Here is an 18905-nt window from a genome sequence, read left to right as displayed (position 1 = left end):
TCTGACCTGAAAGCTGATGTCGGTCTGGCTCTGCATGGGGTGGTTTGTTGTTAGTTTGGCTTTTTTTGCAAAAAAAAGGGAAAATTCAAGACAGTCCACTTTCAGCTCTCAGATAGAAGTAGCTTCATGCACTGGAAAACAATGCAGGTGAAACACAGGATTTCATTTTGCAAATGCATTTTTATTGTTTCTGCAGTGGTGGTGCAGCGTGGCTGCCTCACTCGTCTCTGCAGGCCAGCTGGCCGTCTCCTATCATTCCAATTACAGGGCTGCTGACTGAGGCCAGACACAGGACTGTGTGCTGGGGACTTCTCTGGAATTGGTCTCCCAGGCTTTGGCTATCATTTCCTGCTCCCTTGGCTCTCAAGCCTAGAGAATAGGCAGATTTAGGTGACCTCTTCTGCACAAACTGCAGGTAATGCATGCCCTCCCTATTCCTAGTAAGTGGTTTAACCTTTGACCCTTGGCTTTCTCTGTTTTGGTTTCATAACAGTCTTCTGCATTCTTGCTCTGGAAATGTCTGCAATTCAAAAACATGTGGGTTCTGGTTGGCCTGGCTTCTCACCTCAGCTTTTAATCCAGTTTCTGGCTAGGCAGAAATAATGTCCATGTATTATCAATGAAACGACCTACCAAAGGAAGTTCTGTGAATGTTCATGTGAACCCGGTGAAGTCAGAGAAGATACTTGCACCTTAGTAGCTGAACTATGCTTGTCAAAGTCTCGGCTATATCAGTACTTGTGCAATGTGCACATCATCATGCGTATGAAACACATTGCATCCCAACATGATGTCCGCCTTGCTCTTTCTCACTTCCTTCAGAAAGTACAGATATTTAAATCTGGATCAGGCAGAGCTAGAGGAATGCCCTGAGTTCTTCAGGTCTGCAAGATGCAGAATCTCTCTCAGCTGGGAATGGCCAGTGCAGCACAGGCAGAGGTCAGACACTTCCATGTTCCAGCACTTCTGCTGTTTGTCACAAATGCATAAGCCTGTCTCTGTCCATGGATAAGTGCTACTCGTATATCAGGGGAATGTTTATCTCATGAAGTCTTATGCCTTCTCCTTATGGTCTAAGATAAGTACCAGCCTTGGCACGTGCTCATGAAGAAATTTCTTTACTGGTGATTGCAGCCATCTAGTAATGTGCATTACGAAGTACCTTGTTGTGGGTCTAGCTAACACTTTCGTCTCTCTCAGGTCCTCTCTCAATCTCTCTCTACATTGATAGCAAGATCTAAAAGCAGGCAGTGCTTCTTACTACTTGCCCAGTGCCAAACATGATAGGTTACCACTTTTGAAGGTGAGCCTCTAGACAGCAACACAATTCCTATTATCATTTGTAGGAGGTTCTTGGGCCTTGCCAGTTGGATTCTCACTCTAGAAATGATAAAATGCTCAGCGCAATATGATCATGGCAATTGTTTTTGCTAGGCTCTCCTGGAGGAAGCTGGTGTGCAGCTTATTTCAGACTGAGCCACCACATTCAAATTATTGTTTCTCAAGGAGCTGATTGAACCAATTCTTTCTCACGCTTCTGATACAGCCATTCATAATTCTCTTGTAAAAGCAAAGGCTGAGCATTTCCAGTTTCTAACACAGTGTCTATCTTCAGATAAAATTGCTTTTAGTGGTAGATGCTCTACCTTTTTCCTTTCAAACTTCTGGCTTTCATGATTTTTATATCCTCAGAAACCAAAGTTATGGCTCAGGTCTAGTTACATCTCCAATAACTCATTTTCATTTCCTTTTTTCACACATGATCAGAAGGTTTAGCCATCTTCATGACTGTCCCCTCCCACAGAAAAAAAACCCATGTAAGGAGTAGTGAGAGACTTCAAAAACAGAATGAATGACCTCATCATGTATCTACTGTATATGTCAGTCTCCAAGAAATTGGAAAGGTCAGAGCTGTTCAGAGCAGGGTGTTTTTTTAACAGCACAGATGAAAAACCCAGACTAAGTCTGAAGAATTCATGCTATCCTCATACCTTACCTTATCTTTTCCCTAGATATTTGGAGACCCTCCATCCAGAGGAGTTGCTGCTATGTGATTTTTATCGTAGGTTGTCTTCCTGAAGCACCAGTCACAGTCAATTTCACCAGGCTTGGACAGAAAATGGCGAAACAAATGATAGACATTTACATGGGAATAGCACAAAATTCCTTTTTTCCTTTTCAATAAGGAATTTCTTTTTTCTTCCAGAGCTTCTCCAACTCTGAATTATAACCAAATCCCAGAAGTTTGCATTGCACCAACTTAACAATTTTATTATTCAGACTAATTAGCCTGCTCAGTGGGTTGGAGAGAGGCAGACAAGCCTTCTCCATGGTGGGGTGGCAGGAAGGTGGAGTAGTCAGGAGATGCTTTCCAGGCACTGTGGGTGAGTGAGGGAGTTTGCCTACTGTCTCCAAGCACAGGTGCAGGTCACACATACACACGCATGAGACAGTGATGGCCTGAAGGGTGACTCTGAAGTCTCACTTTCCTTTAAAACCATCACTCTACAAGTAAAACGGCTTACCTACAATCCCCACACTGATACAGGCACTGTGTAAATATAGTAAGCATTGATGTCTATCTGTAAATTACAAGGAAATGAATAAATCGAGGCAACATAAACCACAAAAAGGAAGTTTGAAATCAGCCTTGAGCTGTGATACGTTGGCTCTTGCCAAGGGACCCTGCTGAACCTTCAGCATCCACTATGGTGGTGACACAGATGTCGAACCTGACCCGCCTGTCCTGACTAGGTGCCAGCTCCCCAGCACGCACACCCGTGTGCCGCTGCTTGCCAGGAACCTGGCCCACGTCTAGCAGTCTAGACCTGTGACATGGGGGCACCTGCACTCACGGAAAAGCCAAAGGCGCCTGGAATCCCTGCCACAGAGAGGGGATGGCACAACATTTTCTGGAAACCAATGAGCTCATTTCTGGGAGGCGGTGGTGGTGGGTGCTTCAGCATGTTGAGGTGGGGGGGGTGCGAGGGAGGGCAGCGTGAAAAGGATTAATGCAGGAAGTTGGGGAGAAAGGTTTTCTTTGGTTCAGCTTAATTTTCATTATGAAGGGTGATTTTTTTCTTTTTTTTTCTCTTTGCAAAGTTTGTATTAAAGCCAGAATCATTAAATAAAACATGAAGGTTTTTGTATACAGCATGTGTGTGTGCAGCTAGCAAGCCACCCTCACCTCTCTAAAGTAACGCTTTACACATTTGGCCAGGCTCATTCCCATGTGAGTGAGGAAGAAAGTACTAATGACGGTCCAGAAGTCAGTAGCTCTGGTACCAACAACGTCCTCCCCTTACCACCAGCTTGGGGACATAGGCTCAACTTCTGGCATCGGAAAGCAAGAGTTTGTGTGCAGCCTCTCCAGCACATTCCTGCAGATGGAGTGGTGCTGGAATTAGTCTGGCAGGATGTAAGGATCATCAACATTGCTCTTTACCATACTGGCCAAACTGCATTTTCCCCAGGAGAGCTTTCTGTCTTCAGATGGACAAGGCAGAGCAGAGTGGTTGCAGACAGGGACCCCCATGGCTGCAAGGAGCAAGTGTGGGGGAGGATTGCTGGTTGAGGACAGTTGCCTTGCCAGGTTTAGCTAGGGATCAGTAGGGCTGTTTAGTACGTGCTGCTAAGGTGGAATAGCCTTGCCTTTCACAAGGGAAGGGGCAAGCAGGTCTGGAGTGGAGAAGTGGGTTTTGACCAGGAGGAGAAGTCAGCTTTTTCTCAGAAATAAGGCAGCACATGCAGACGTGTGGAGCAGGAAAGGCATGAAAAAAAATAATCACTGCATAAAGACAGTTCTGCACCTCCCGCCTTCCCCTCGCCAAAAAAAAGGAAGAGAGAAGCTAAAACTGGCTGGAAAAAGAGGCGGGCAAGTATGAGCGGCTTCTTGTGGCTACACAGGGAAAGTCAGTTATGGGGCAGGGGGAATGGGAGCCATTATGGGGTCAGAAAGTGGTCTGCAGGGGGAGGAACACCATAAGGGAGCAGGCCAGGAGCAAGCCTGGAGACCCCTCCAGGGGAGGATGGAGGAGAGGATAGGGAGGCAAAGGGATCCCTAACAGGCAGCAATGGCCTTGGCCCCCCCCCTGGGGCCAAGGTGGCAGAGGGGCTGCCAACTGGAGGTGTAAGTGAAGGGCAAGGGAAAGTTTTGTGAACAAGGTGCAACATGTGGTCCTTGGATTAAGGGAGAGACCTTAAAGAAGAGATAAGAGAGAGGGAAGAGGCATGAGGCAGTACAAGAGGGATGTTATAGCCACTGGCACCCTGACAAGCAGGAGGAAGGGAGAACAGGGAAGAGGAAAAGGATGAAGGATGGTGATGGTCTGAAAAAAGGATTTGGTTGTGTTTAGAGGAGTCAGTGCTGTGTGGCCAGGCCTGGAAGAGTTGGAGAGCCTTGCTGGAGGCAGCTGGGATAAAGTTTACTAGAATGGACCTGGTGCTGGAAGGAGAGAAGTGTAGGAGTGTCAAAGATGTTGGAGAGGTTCTGAAGGAACCCTAGCTGTGCAGAGAGAGGCAAGGGGAGGCTGAAAACAGCAGTGGAACCATGGCCAGTGATACAGCCAAGGTCATGTCAGGGCCAGGCGGAGAGACAAGAAGATGATGCTAAGGGAGAGGAGAAGGTGGTCATAGAGAAGGAACTGAGAGCCCAGAGATCAGATAAGGAGCAGTGTGTAGACTGAAGAATGTTTTTAAGAGGAGTGAAAGTTAACAAGTGGTCCTGATGTGGTGAAACCTTAGTAAAAGTGGGATGTTGAATAATTCTTCGGTTCCTCAACAAAGTAAAGCAAATCTTCCTTGGCTTCAGGTAAATGTCTCTCCATAGCCACTCACATGCTTCCGCTCCTGCCCATCTCTCTCTAGCTCCATGTTCTGAGGGAGAAAGCAAAAAGGCAATTATTTTTGGAACAAAGGTAGCAATTCCTGCTCAGTCCACCAGGGAATCTTGTTAGGATTGCGAAGAGATTAGTGGGCCAGAAAGGTCGATTTTTAAGTAGTGAATAGTTCAATTAATCATTAATTTTATTGCCAGTGACACAAAGATACTAGCCAAAACTTGTTTTCTGGGAAGTATCAGCCCCTTGGGCTGGCAATGCCATAACCATGCTCCCAGCAGAAGGCATCACTGTGAACTACATGGATCCAAGGAAGCACATAGGCTCAGCATGCATGAGATGATTGCTTTGAAACAGCCAGCCCAGTAGGGTGGTCCTTCCAGAGATGAGCAGGCAGACAACACTGCACATTGAATGTTTTCATCTCCTCCCAAGCCACTTTATGGGCTGGAGGAACCACCACTTCCCTCCTCTGCCCCACGGGGCCAAATGCACTGTACAAGGGGCATCTACACTGTACTTGAGAAGGATTCACACTGATAGCAGTGCCTGTAAAAGCTTTCCGAGTGCACAGCCCCTGTATTCTGGGCCTTGTGCAAGCCATGGGGCAAGGTCCTCTGCCTGGCAAGAGGGAAAGTTATCCTGCCCTCAGTGTGTGTGTGGAAATGCTTGAAGTTTGTCAAGGGGCAGATAAAAGTCTATGGCAGGTCCAGAGTCAGCACTTCATTAAAGGCTATCCAAAGCCATCCTTCCACTGCTGAACTAGTCCTGTGTCTATTTGTGAAAAGATGTTTACATCTACTTTTAAGCCTATTGGAAACAGGTGAATTTTAAGACAGATACACAAAGCAAAGGTGCCATTTCTCACTTCTTATGCTGATGATTAAGCAAAGGTTTTCTTTTCCCTCTAAGTAATACTGTGAGCTGTGTTTAATTGTGCTAATAACAGCAGTAACAGCAGCAGTATTATTTTAGTGGAAACTGAGGTGTCAGTGAAACACATAGTCTGAGAAGCTGGAGTGGGACAGGGATGGGGAGGCGGCTTGAAATCTTGATTCCACTGAATTTGTGGGCTGAGATTTCACCCCAGATTGTAAAGTCTGAGTTTCTAAAACACAGAGATGACTTCAGTTATTTGGGAGCAGGTCTGCGATGATACTTAACTGCCAAGGACACCCCATGAACCTCATAGCTGCCAGTGTTTTGATGGCCAATTTGAAACCAAAGCAAGTGATGCAGTGGAAATAATTATCTCACTGTGTGATTTAGTCACTCCAGCAAGGTGTTTGCAGAACGTAGCTGCTTTGTATAGGATAACAAAAACGCAATGGGCTGGCTAATTCAATTAAAAGCGAATAGCTACAGTCTAGGCACTGACAGCATGTGGGAGGAAGTGGTGTTGTTTCCACTGTGACTGGCAGTGAGCAACTAGCAAAAACAAGGTGGTTTGAGGAACGCTTGCATGTTAATGGCATTTCCCTGTTCTGTTTGTCAAGCAAAGGTGGGAATATAGACTCAGAATTTACTTGAACTTGTTCTTTTACAAGAAAAGACGGGGGGCCTCCATGGGAACACTGCTGAACTGCTGTGGTGTACAAGATGCTCCCTGGGCTTGCCTGCAAAGCATTGCGTGTATGTGGCAGGTACTCAAACAAAGTCTCTGTGGGTGAAACAGAAAAAAATATCACTGTGCAGAGCGTATGCCGGGGATGGTAGTTTGTCTCCCACTCCTACCAACATCTTGTACCTAGAAAAAGGCTGCCCATGGTACGGCTGGTTCACTTCAGACTTGTGACAGTTGCAGTCCCACGTTGTAGCCATGAACTCAGCAGTCTAGCTGCATTGTTGGACTGTAATGTTTCCAGAAGTGAATCAGACTCTCTGCCCGATGGCTGTATCAGATGTAATAACCCAATGATGTGTAATAGTGTCTTTCTCCGTCTTGAGGGATGTGTGTGTCTGATCATCCTCATCTCATTATTAAGTTAAAAAGGCCACCTGTAATGGTGCTTGATGCGTGGCTGGACAGCCTGCAGGATAATTCCCTCCTGACCACCTCAGATTACTTTGAATAAGGATAAAATATTTCTTTAGCAACACTCAGTTTACAAGAAAATTGTCCATTCATAATTAATTCCAGTCTGTCAGTGGCTTAACTTTTCAGTCAGTGCCTCAACGGACACAGAACTGATGTGGAGCCCAGAGAGGGGCAGCTCCCAGGCTATGCTGAGCCTGCCACACTGAGCCTTCCTTACCGCTTACCTGCAGCAGTGAAGGGTACTGCAAATGGCATGTAGCAAACCTGCTTTTACAAGGGAAGCCCCATGGAAGCAGCACATGTGGGTGTCAGGGCTGTAGCTGCCTCCATTTATCATCTGTAGAGAACTGAGTATATGTGTGCAGAGGAGGGGGCAGGAGCTTTTTTGGTTCAGAAATTTTGCCTGTGTTTGATGAGGCACCAGCTAACATGTACATGTTGGAGCAGAGATTCCTTTGCAGCTCTGCACCCCTGCTTACAGCTCTTACCCCAGTCCAAAAACTATCACCCCTGGCTAGTAGCAAAATCCTCATGGTATGTCAGGCTCAGCTTTCTAAGAGCTCTCATTTCTCCTGAAATGTATAATAGCAGAAATATAATTAAAATGTAGATTCTTCCCCTCCCATCCCAGCTAATATATTGTGGCAATTTAAACAGGTGGGAAGATGCTCCAGACTTACTTCTGTCATTGCAAAGGTGGATACTGTAGCACAACTCTGGAAAAGGTCAAGTTTGAACTGGCATTACCTCTGACATCCCTTCTACCCATCCCGCTCTTTCCATGTTGGTTTTAGTGTTTTGGGGTTTTTTTATTTGTGACTTGGTACAAATAGACTACAAACTTTTTGGCACAGTACATGTCACCTCTCTGTCACCGAGCGCCATGAAATGACAGGCCCAGCTGGTAGCTGTGTATGTTGCCATAGTACAAAGGCTAACCACGCCAGGAGTGGGCAGCAGGGTGCATATAACTAATGCAGTCAAAGAACTAACGTTGTTATAGTGTGATCTGCTGGAAATTACCACTCACACACTTGCTGGCGTACAGCCCTCCCAGGCTTGCTGGGTCTCTTAGAAGGCAGAGTCTGCACGTGTGTGTCTTGCAACAGCCTCTGCCACCAGCTGTGGAGGCATCCCCAAGAAAATGGTGACAGGAGAGGCAAAGAGTCTTTTGTGCAATCAGAGGTGCCTTAATACCACTGAAATGAGTATCCAGATCCCTTGAGGTGGTTTCATATTAAAAAAATATCATAACCCAAGGATGTGCCCAAAGCAAATGTGGCCATGTAATACACAAAGCCTTACTGCACTGCTCCAGGGCTTTCAGTCCTGTGCTCTCAAACCATGTCTGTAGATGATGTTATTGGACATTTCAGCTGTCTGAAGTGGTTTTCATTCCCACACTAGGAAGGGCAGCTCCTGCTGCTCAGTGATGGAGTTAGCATGAGCTGGTCACTGCTGGAAGAAGGACCAAGAAGCTACACCTCCACGTAAATCCCTTGTAGCCACTGTGAACCAGCTGTACAGAGACAGCAGCTACTTCACCACATTTTCTTATGTAAAAAAGCAGTTCCTTTTGTTCTGTGGTTGGCATCAGGAACTTCACACCAGTGATTTTTTTTTTTCAAAAAAGTTGTTGTTTGCTCTTACCCAGTATGAGCTGGGCTGCCTCCTGCTCTTCCCTCCCTCCACCCCCACCTTTTTTTTTGTTCTTACTTACTGCTTCTACCTCCTTGTAATTCAGCTCTACTGGCTGACTAGGGATGGGGGCTCAGGCAGGCAAGGTGGCTGGCTGGACTTCATTTTTGTTTTGCAGCTGTTGCATTGTCACTGCCTGTGCTGGTCTGGCTTTGGGTTGTGTTTCATATAGTGGGGAAAAGAGACTACCGGGTGTTTGCATGGCCTTGCACTGCGTTATGCCCTTCTCCAGCCTGGTATATATGGAAAGACCACATCCCAGGTGATAGGAACATCCAGCAGGGCAGCTCCACACCACTCGGTGCCTCGTAGCCCCATGGCCCAAGACTTGCTCATGGCAGCAGCAGCTTTCTTGGGAACTGAGCTACATCCCATGTGGGAGGGTGTTTGTGTGTTTTTCCTTTCTTGTTTTGTTTCGTTTTTTCTTTTTTCCACTGCCGTCACATGTCTGTCTGCTTTGCCTCTGTCTGTCAATAAGTTGGGTCTGTTGGACAATAAGAATTCTGTTTTGCAGAAGAAACAGTGAGTTTTGTGACATTTGGGGTTTGGGCTTTTTTATTTTTATGTATTTATTTTTTCTATTCAGTGAGGAGTAGAGGGAAAGCAAAATTCCATATTTCATTAAGAATTTTCCTGGGGGAAAAAACCTCCAACCAGCAAGGAAAAGCAAATAAATAAATAAATAAATAAATAAGTGAGATATCTAAGAGCAGCCACTCAAAAACTTGGACTGTACTCCACACTAATAGGGAAGTAGCTCAGGAGCGAGGTGCTGGCTTAGTGCAGTCTCCCAGCTGCTGTGTTGGGGACACCTGTGCCATGCACGGATGCAGGTGACTCGGCAGAAGCATCAGGACACCCATATAGTTCCATCTCCAAGGAGGCAGCCCATGGCTGAAGCAAAGGACTTTTGAACTCAATGGAGGAGAGGCTCGGTAGTGAGGAGCCACCCCTTTTTTTTCTTTCATGCCTTCAAAGACTGCTGGTTTTGAGGCTCACCACCACTGCTGGCATCCCTGCTGCCCAGCTCTCTGGGCCAGTGCCCTGTGGGTGCCCAGAAGGAAGCCCAGATTGGGGGAACACCTCCCCGGTAGCCAGATTTGGTCCTATGTGACTCAGTAGGAGTGTGGGTTTGAGTGCTCAAGGCTGCAGGGAAAACTGTGCCTTGCAAGGTGGTGGCTCTTGGCAGCCCTGTAGCAGGTGTGCGTGGCAGCGCAGCAGGGGCTGAGCTGGCTCAGGATTTGTGTGTGTGCATCACTGGGCTTTTTCAGAAGACTTACTCAGAATCAGACTCGAGGTGCCACTTGCCTTTACTCCAGCTCCTTTATATACAGTCCCCATTTCTCCTGATTTTACTTCAGCGGTTACGATATGAATCACAGCTCAGAACCTGGGGGGAGGGGGAGGGGAGCAGGGATAACTGAGTGCTGCTGGCCAAGCTGGAGCTGCTGGTTTGCTGCTGGACATGAGGATTTGCCTCTGCAGGGGTTGTGTCAGAGAACAGCTTTCATCCACCAGATGTCTATTTAGAGTGTGAGAGGAGCTAACAATACCTGAAATGAAACACGTATCTCTTCTTTTTCCCTAGGGATAGTCCATTAGCATTTTCATTAGTGTTTTCCTTCCTGTTGTTTTTTTTCTTCTTTCTTTTTCTTTTTTTTTTTTTTTTAACAAATATAGTTTTTTAAGCAGCATAGCCAAGTCACAAAAGTAAGAACATTGTTTGCCTGCAATGTAGGACGATGCAGAACTTTTGTGATATGCGCTTGGATTAGCCTCTAGTCTTTTCAAGGGAGATGCCTGATACCACCTCCAAGAACCACTTTAGCTCAAAACCTACACTTAAAGGGAAGGAAAGAGAACAGTGGTCGTTTGACCTTACCTTCAGGCACCTTGATGTTGGAGGCAGCAGTAGATTGCTTTCAGTTTGTCTGTAACTCAGAAGATCCCCAGACCTATTAATGAAATGTCTCCACGAATTGCAGCATTCCTGCTTACCCTTTCCCCACTGCACCTCACCTCACAGTGCTGGAGTTGCATTTACTTCATGGATTCCCAAACTGATGAATCAAGGCCTCTGCTTATGACAGCAATTCAAAACGCATATAAGTAGGAGGGCAGTTCATTTCTCTCATGGCATTTTTACAAAGCTATGGCAACGTAAACAAAGATTCATAATGGCCAGAAGACAGATCACTGGAGCAGCCTGAAGTATTTTCCTAGAAAATGTTCACAAAGGCATGAGTCTCTCGCCCATTTTGTTATAAACAGAGACAAACAGAAACCGCTCTTTTTAGACACTGAGGCTGCTCTACTTAGAGTTAAGGAATTTAAAAGTGAGGGACATCTTTCCATATCGGTAATTTTAAAGAACTGATCTGACTTTTTTCTTTTTCCATTGGTACAATATAACTTCTGAGAAAGCAGCACATCTCCGTCTGAAGTTTCCTATTTTGATTAATATAATCAGTGCATGATTAGCGCACACACACGTATAAACATATACACACACAAATCAGATCATCTTTGTGTTGGAGTCACAATCAAAATAAACCCAGAAACCCCAAACCCAACACTCAAAAAACTCAAAGGTTTGCCTTTACCTTCAGTGAAGGTGAGCTTGAGACCATCAAATGAGAACTCTTAGGCATTTGGGTGCTCCGTTTTTGTTAATGTTCTCCCCTTATTTACTGTCTAGACATCAAACCAAAATGAGGTTACCTGGTGCAATAGTGTGTCAGAAGGGATATTTCTTGTCCTCAGAAGCTTCTTGTCTAAATCAAGGAGGCAACTGGCAGGAGAATGGAAGCATCACTGACTAGATCCCTACTCTACCACCACCTTTGAAAAAATGATGCAAAGAGACAGTTGATAACAAAAAGATCAAGGTTTTGATAATTTAAGAAAAAAAGAAAAAGATAGCTCAACAAGTGCATTTTTTTGAATGGAGGCATATGCCTATAGTGCTGGAAATCACACCAGGGACTCCTTTGAACTCTTAGGGACCAGACTTACATCTTCCCTGAGTACTCAGGGCTGCTCTAACCAGCCCTCCAGGTGCCCAGCCACAGGCAGTCCCACTGGGAAGGCCCCGTAAATCTCCTTTGTGAGCACACAGCCTCAGATATTGCCCTTGCTCAGGTAGTGCTATCCTAGTTTGCATTGAAGAGAGCAGCTTTTCCAGGAGCTGGTCCTGCTGTTGAGGTCTCCACACAGTGTACAGATAAACAGGGTGTGTGGGGAGCTTATGGGTCCCCTTTGCAGCCTTGGTATTTCACATGGGCTGCAAGTTGTGACTGGACCCAGCAGCTGTGTGGTGACTGCGGGAGGTAGGTGTAGGCTCATGGCTACCTTAGAACTTATTTTTAAAAGGACCGAGCAACTTGCTAATGATCAGAGATGAAAACCACCAGCTAAGCTGTGAATTAAAGCAATCTCCCTTGCATCCTTTCAGCCCTGTAAGAAGGTTTCTGCATCACACCTTGGAGAGATGGCCCCACAGGGAAGGATCAGGATGGTGGTTGTGATGAAAACAGACCTATTAAAAATACAACCAACCCATCCAAAGCCCCAAGAACGTATTTTTATGATCAATTGCATCCAGCATCCTAAATAAGAAGTACATTCCAGAATTCTGGAAAACAGTTCATGTTCATTGGAGGAATTACCCACCATCACCTCCCAGTGGCAGGTACCTCAGTGAGTGAAAAAGGAGACAAAAAGAGTTGAAGAATGTAACTGCAGCACATGAAACCTCTCTCTGTCAAGCTAGAAAAGAAGAGCTCCCCACTCGTCCCACTCCAAGCCACCTCTGCCCCGCCCTCCACCTTCAGTTCCTTCTGCTTTGCAGTGGGCAGTGCTGGGGCTTGGACTGCTGCTGCCTGGCAACATTGGAACTTGCAGTAGTGGGACCTTCTCCCAAGTGAGACCTCAGCAAGACCCAGCTTCCTAGGGCTGCAACACTAACTTTCACGCAGAGGGCTCAGGTGCAGACCTCAAGGGGCTCACAGGAAGCTGTGAGACTGGAATAAACCTGGGGAGAGCTTTTTTAACTGTCCAGCTTTATAAGTGCTCGTGAACAAGATGATTTATCTCTTCAGAAACTCGTAACTTTACAAAATTCATATGGAGTTTTTTCACAGGCAAGTGGCACATTCCTGACACATAAGCCAAAATCCTGCCACATTTAAAGTCCTTTTTCCAAAGCTGGGGGCATGGAGAAAATGTCATCAAATTTCTTGGGGCATGGGAGGAAAAAGCATATTTTCTTCCAGCTAAATGTTCAGCAACCACTTAAAATTTCCAGGCAGAGAAAATATACAGAGGCAGAATCCAGCCTGGGATATTCTAGCCCAAACAGCTGTCATTTGACAAAATTACAAGTAACTGTAATTACGAAGCAACAGGCAACTCCTGGATTTGCTGGTGCTCCATTAAACCAAGCTTTTTACATTTTTCAAAGAATGAAAGCTGCTGTGCAGGTGTATTTGCTAAGGTTGGGAAGAAGTAGCACACCGCTTTTCTCCCCCACCCCTCCACCCCTTTTTTCTGAATGAAAGTGTTTTACAAACGAAAAATGAGGTTTCCTGAAATGAAAAGTTGTCGCTTATTCTGAGCTGGCTTCCATGAAATGTATTTGAGAATCTCCTGTCCTTATCTCTGAACTTGCTGCAGGGTGACAAGTGACCGTCCTGTCTGGCTTGGGTTGACCAAGCAAGTAACTGGGCTGGGCAGAGTCCCACCATGGACCTGGTGGGACATCTGCAGATCTTCTGAGCAGCCCCAGGAAAAGGCTTGCCACACTGGCCCCCGCCTTCAGGGTCCGAGCCCACATACCTGTGCTTTTCCTCCTCAGGACCTGCAGGAAGTCCTGGGAGGCACGGGCTGCAGGAGAGCTGCCTCCCTGTAGGGCTGCAATCCCAGCCAGCGCACACTCCCACTGATGTCCCTAGGAAAAGCCTGGCTGCCTGGACAGTGCCACCCACCCTGCTTGGGCACCGAAGGGTTCAGTTTCCCATAGCCTGAGAAAGGAAGGTGTCCTTGGACCTCTCACCAGGGATGACCTGCACTTGCCCTGACGGCTACTGGCAGACTTGCTCTTCTCCCTGCTTTCTGACTCATCTCCATCACTTTCTTCCAGGTCTTTTCTCTCTCTCTTTCTCTTCAACAATGTCCCTTTGTGCCCTAGCCCCTCTTTTTGCCATCATTGGTACTGCCTGGCCACCTCCCAGAAAGTTTGAAAGCAGTAAGAACATGAATCAAGTCCTATCCCCATAGAATGAGAAAACACACACATCTTCAGAAATACAGCCTGATCCGCACAGCACCTACGGGCAAGAGACAGAGAGAGGGTATGTCGGGCATGTGTTGGAGACCGAGGGACAAAGACTTTGCAACTTTATCTAGGAACAACCGATACACACGGAGGGAGGCCCTGCTGTGGGAACTGCAGCACCCCAGCCTGTTTAGCTGCACTCAGGCAGAAAATGAACACCAAAACTCAGCCCCATGAGGAAAAGATAATGCGACTGAATATGACAGACTGTTACTTTTAGTTCTGTGCATAGGGTGGGATGACAATCTATATGGCACATGAATGCAGGAGGCAGAACTTGCAGCTCTTCACTCTCTGATGTTAACCTGTGGACTCACTGCCACAAAGTGTTGCTGAGGCAATAGTTCAGCAGAAGAATTAAAAGCCTGGCAAATCAACCCCTTTCACCTCATCCATAGTGCTGATGGGAAAAGCACAGCAGTGCAGCAGAGGAAAAAAACACTCTTGATGCAATCTAATACAGGCATTAGGAACTGCAGGAACGCTGAAGTGAAATCTTCCACTCGGTAGGCAGGAATGACAAGCTATGGCCCATGAGCCTGGAGTACTTACTCCTCCTCACACTTAGGAAGGTATCCCACTTTTTAGAACAGTCTAGCCTGAGTTTTCATCCTATGGGCAAACTTAATGGCAAAAGAGTGTATTTGTGTCTGTGAGCAACAGTAGATCTACCAGGGCACAGATCTGAGGAGACTGAGCCTTTATTCATTCCTAACTACATCCTGCCAGTATCACTGCCCTGTATATGCTCTCCTTTCCCAACATCAAAATGGCACCATTTCTTATATTGCATAAAAAATCTTGTAAGACAGATTCCCCTTTTCCAGAGAGGAAATCTTTGTTACGCTGAAGTTGACTGAAATAGCGTAGTGGTGAGAAGTGCAAATGTAAGAAAAAAAGAAAAGTCGCTGCCACTACAAAATCCCCCTCGAGTAACACCCTACTCCAATAAATCAAATACATAAATAACCTCTTCTCAATAAAAATCTAAGCAAATCAAACCAAACTGAAAACAAAAGAAACACAAAATCCGAAAGAACTGACCAGCCCCAAAACTCTGACCAAAGGACGGCAGCAATTGAGTTTCAGTGGACTATGGTGAATTGAGTTGATGAAAACCCCCCAAAATACAGATATAGGAAGTGGGGAAAAAAAACCAAACAAAACCAAGATGAAGAACAGAAGGAAATAAATGCCTGGGGCATAATTCCAAAAAGACTAACGCTTGTGGTGTGACAAGTCACTTAGATGATGCTCTGCCAGCCGTGTGCAGCCTTGTTCCCCTCCCCACTCTCTGCATCATGATAAAAGCACAGGAAGGATGTTCGATGGCAGATTGGACACCAGCCACTTTCAAAGGGGAGTCATTTAGTGAGATTCACTCATAATTGTATAAGCTGAAACAAAAAAAAATGAACAACATTGGTAAAGCAACCAGACTGATCTTGCAAACATACTTCATCTTGGACCCGGCTGATGGGAAAAACACTCTGTTATAGAGAATGTAACATTATGAATACAGATAACACCTCCCAGTAAACCTCAAACACCTATTTCCAGATGAGTGTTTACCACCACGTGGTCAGTCAGGGCTGACCATATTGCATACAAGTCTGATTATTACAGCCCTAGCGTTGTATTGGTTTAACTTTTCTTTACAGATAAGCATATATGGGAGGGGTAAGGATGACTTTTGACTCGTCCTTCATTTCTGTAGCACACCAGAGCTGTCATGCTTAGACTGAAATCTGTGAGCTGTTCAACCTCAAGTGGTCTACCTGATAAAACCGGCTCCCCAGAAAGGCTGTACCATTTTCAACAGTGAACGTTTATCATTTACTATCCTTGGTAAAAGCTAGCTAGTCAGACTTAAGGTAGTATGAGATAGAGACAACCCACAGTATTTCAGTATTTCTTCAGTTATTTGAGTGATATGCTGCTCCCAGAAGAGTTGAGAAACCTTTTGAAGCCTGGATAATTTTTCATTCATAAGAACTGGCATGATTTTTGTTTGGTTTTGGGGCTTTCTTTTTTTTTTTTTTTCTCATTTTAAACCTGTCTCACAGATAAAACGACACAATTCACCACTGGCAGGAAACCTTGGAGGGTGCGGTCTGCTGGGTAGAGCAGAGGCCCAGGGCTTCACACGTGTCACTTCCATCCTTGCCACTGGTGGTGACTCACTGGCTGGTTAGACATAAGTCACCTACCCACTCTGTAGTCCTGGGAAGACTGGGCCATACCCGGTGGGACAGCTCTGCTATTTAAGCTACCTACAACCACTACTGAGGCTGGTGGGCAGTGTCTGTTGATTATCACAAATTCTGGTATTCAGCCCTACAAAACACATCAGGAGTCAGAGATCAAGGGCTCAGGGTCCTGCTAGAAGCTATGTTGGATTTGTAAACTGAGTTTTCAATATGATCATGGATTGCACATGAGGATATCAGTTGAGTTTGAGCAATACTGGCCACCTTCACTGAAGCATCAAAGGCTTGTCACATGTTAGCCAACCAAAAGTATCATGACTTTGCTCAAGAAGGACTTCCAGGTTCATGTCTCTCCTCTCTTATCAATACATGTGATCACAGGCAAGGTACTGAGGCTGATCTCATACCAGGACGGGAGGTCTGGGCATTTTGTCCCACATCAAGCAGGGCTGCTCCAGGTCATGTGTTCCCTGTCCCTGTCCTCTTCCTTGCACCAGCCTTCATGTTTTGGCAACAATCTGCTCAGCAATCTGATGCGACTGATGATGAATTTGAGGCAAAGGTGGAGGGCTGGGCCAGGATGGAATACAGCAGCTTCCCTCACACCTCTTAGAGCCATATGTTGAAGTGTTGTGTCCAACTTTGTGATGTCTCAGTCCTGCAGCAGAATCCATTCCTAACACCTTAAGAAAACCACCTTATATAGATGTCTCAGAAGTACATAAACTGAGTGAAGAGACACCTACAGGAGCTGTTAAGAGAAGTCAGTAGCTCATCTTTGAATAACCCTTAGTTACAAAACTTCAGCAGTCTTCAAAACTGAAATGTAGGCCTTTGCCTGTTTTTAGTTCTCATTTTAGTCAACTAAACATGACTTTGCTCCTTCTTTCTGACCAAATAAATCTTGCATTCTTTCCTGCTTAGCTTAAACCACTGGGACGGGGACTTCCTACCCCAGCACAACCTACAGCAGAGGAGCTGTAACATGGCTGTGAAAGGCAAGGGAGGACACAAATCCAGAGGCCACCTTCCTGGGACTAAACTCTACCCAGGGTCTTGTCTTGAAGACCTAGACCGCAGCATCAGTGGGGAGCTCCTGGCTGTAGGAGAGCACAGGAGGAGTTCAGCTCTAGGACTGCAGTTAGTTACATTTCAGGTGTGAGCAGGATGCCTGTAGCTAATCAGCAGTTCGCAATAGTGAGCAGCTATAGGAAGGCACGTCCCACCCCCTGCAAAAGTGACAGCAACCAGGCAAGTGCCTACCATGTTTAAGAGTTGCTGGCACAGGCAAAGAGATGCAGTATTGCACTCCTGATCTTAAACTGCTGCTTTTTGCCTACATCCCATCTTAGGTGCCACAACTGACTTGTGAGGAGAGCATATAAAATTATTATTGGTGCTGGAAAAGTAGATACGTGAATTCTGATGTGCTATGAGAAGGGTCCCCAAGAACATTCAAGAGGCTGGACTGAAGTATGATAGGATTACTAACATAGTTCAGATGGGTCTCTGTAGCAAGTGTTCTTAGGAGAAGAATACATACACACAGAATATGTTGTACTGGCACAGAGGGTCCTGAGGGAGCAGAGGTTATCAAGGTTGAAAAAGAGATTAAACATTCACCTATTCAGGACCCTCAGAAAAAATGCGTATTTTCCTCATGAACCACCCAGGTTTGTAAAGCAGTCAGTGTATGTGGGCTAGAAACACTTAGTGACACAACACTTAAATAATTGCCGCAAAAAGATAATGTGGGAAATGCTGCTGTGCAAGGATAAAATGTGCTTGTGGGAGATATCTTCCTCAGAGATCGTACCAGGATTAGGCCAGTTGTGTACCTGACTTTGGAGGTTTCAAAGCATTTTTACTTAGTATAGAGAAACATCTCACCTTCTGCACCAAGGTATCACCTTCTCTTGCTCTCCAGCATGGATGGGTGGAGATGTCTGAAGAGATGTGGATAGAGATTCACTTCCTTGTGCAGGCTGTATCGAAGAGCGTTACAACAGATATCTGCTGGCATTTTTTACCCCAGTGGCTCAGAGTTCTCTGGTCTTCATTTATTTTCAAATCTGTGTCTGCCCATATTTATGTCAGGTTCTAAAAATAAGTAGCACCGTTAACATTTTGAATTTTAATTATCTACTGCATATCTAAGAAGATAAGTTGGAAGGGAAAGCCCCTCTGTGAGCAGAAGTACAATCTAGTTAAATGAGTGAAATTTATCAGAAAAAATGAATAATGAGCAGTGAGAAAGACTGCCTCATTTTGCTAATTTTACTTTATAAATTATCTGATTTGACATTCTGTGCTAAAAATCTGCTTATGAACCCAGAAAAGCGAGGGATGTACTCCACTTGCTTGAAGCAGTCTGTGCCCACAAAAATTTTGCTGCATTAGTACTGCAGCATGAAACCTCTTGCCACTGAAAAGTGGACTCTTGTGGCTGTTTCTAGATCACCGTGTATCTAGAACTAGTTAGGTATGCTGGGCTTAGGGTTTGAATCTATGCAGAGCCTCCTGGTTATCTGCAGTCACATCACGACTGCATTAATTTCACTGCACGGGTGTCATCAATGCATACAAGTGCTAAGCAAAGTTGTCCTTCCCCCTGCCTGCACCCCTAAGCCCATTTCAGGAATGAAGGAAAAGATACTACTTACTCTGTAACATCTATTTAATTAATTTTTAATGACCTATATTGAGACTATCAGCTCACTTTATTTAGGACTGGGACTGGCAATGAACTTGTAATACGAAAGTTATTTCAGAAGAAAGGCAAAAAC

Source organism: Phaenicophaeus curvirostris, chromosome 3 (genome assembly GCF_032191515.1).
Source record: "Phaenicophaeus curvirostris isolate KB17595 chromosome 3, BPBGC_Pcur_1.0, whole genome shotgun sequence".
Lineage (NCBI taxonomy): Eukaryota > Metazoa > Chordata > Aves > Cuculiformes > Cuculidae > Phaenicophaeus > Phaenicophaeus curvirostris.
Note: the sequence above shows the minus strand (reverse complement) of the source record.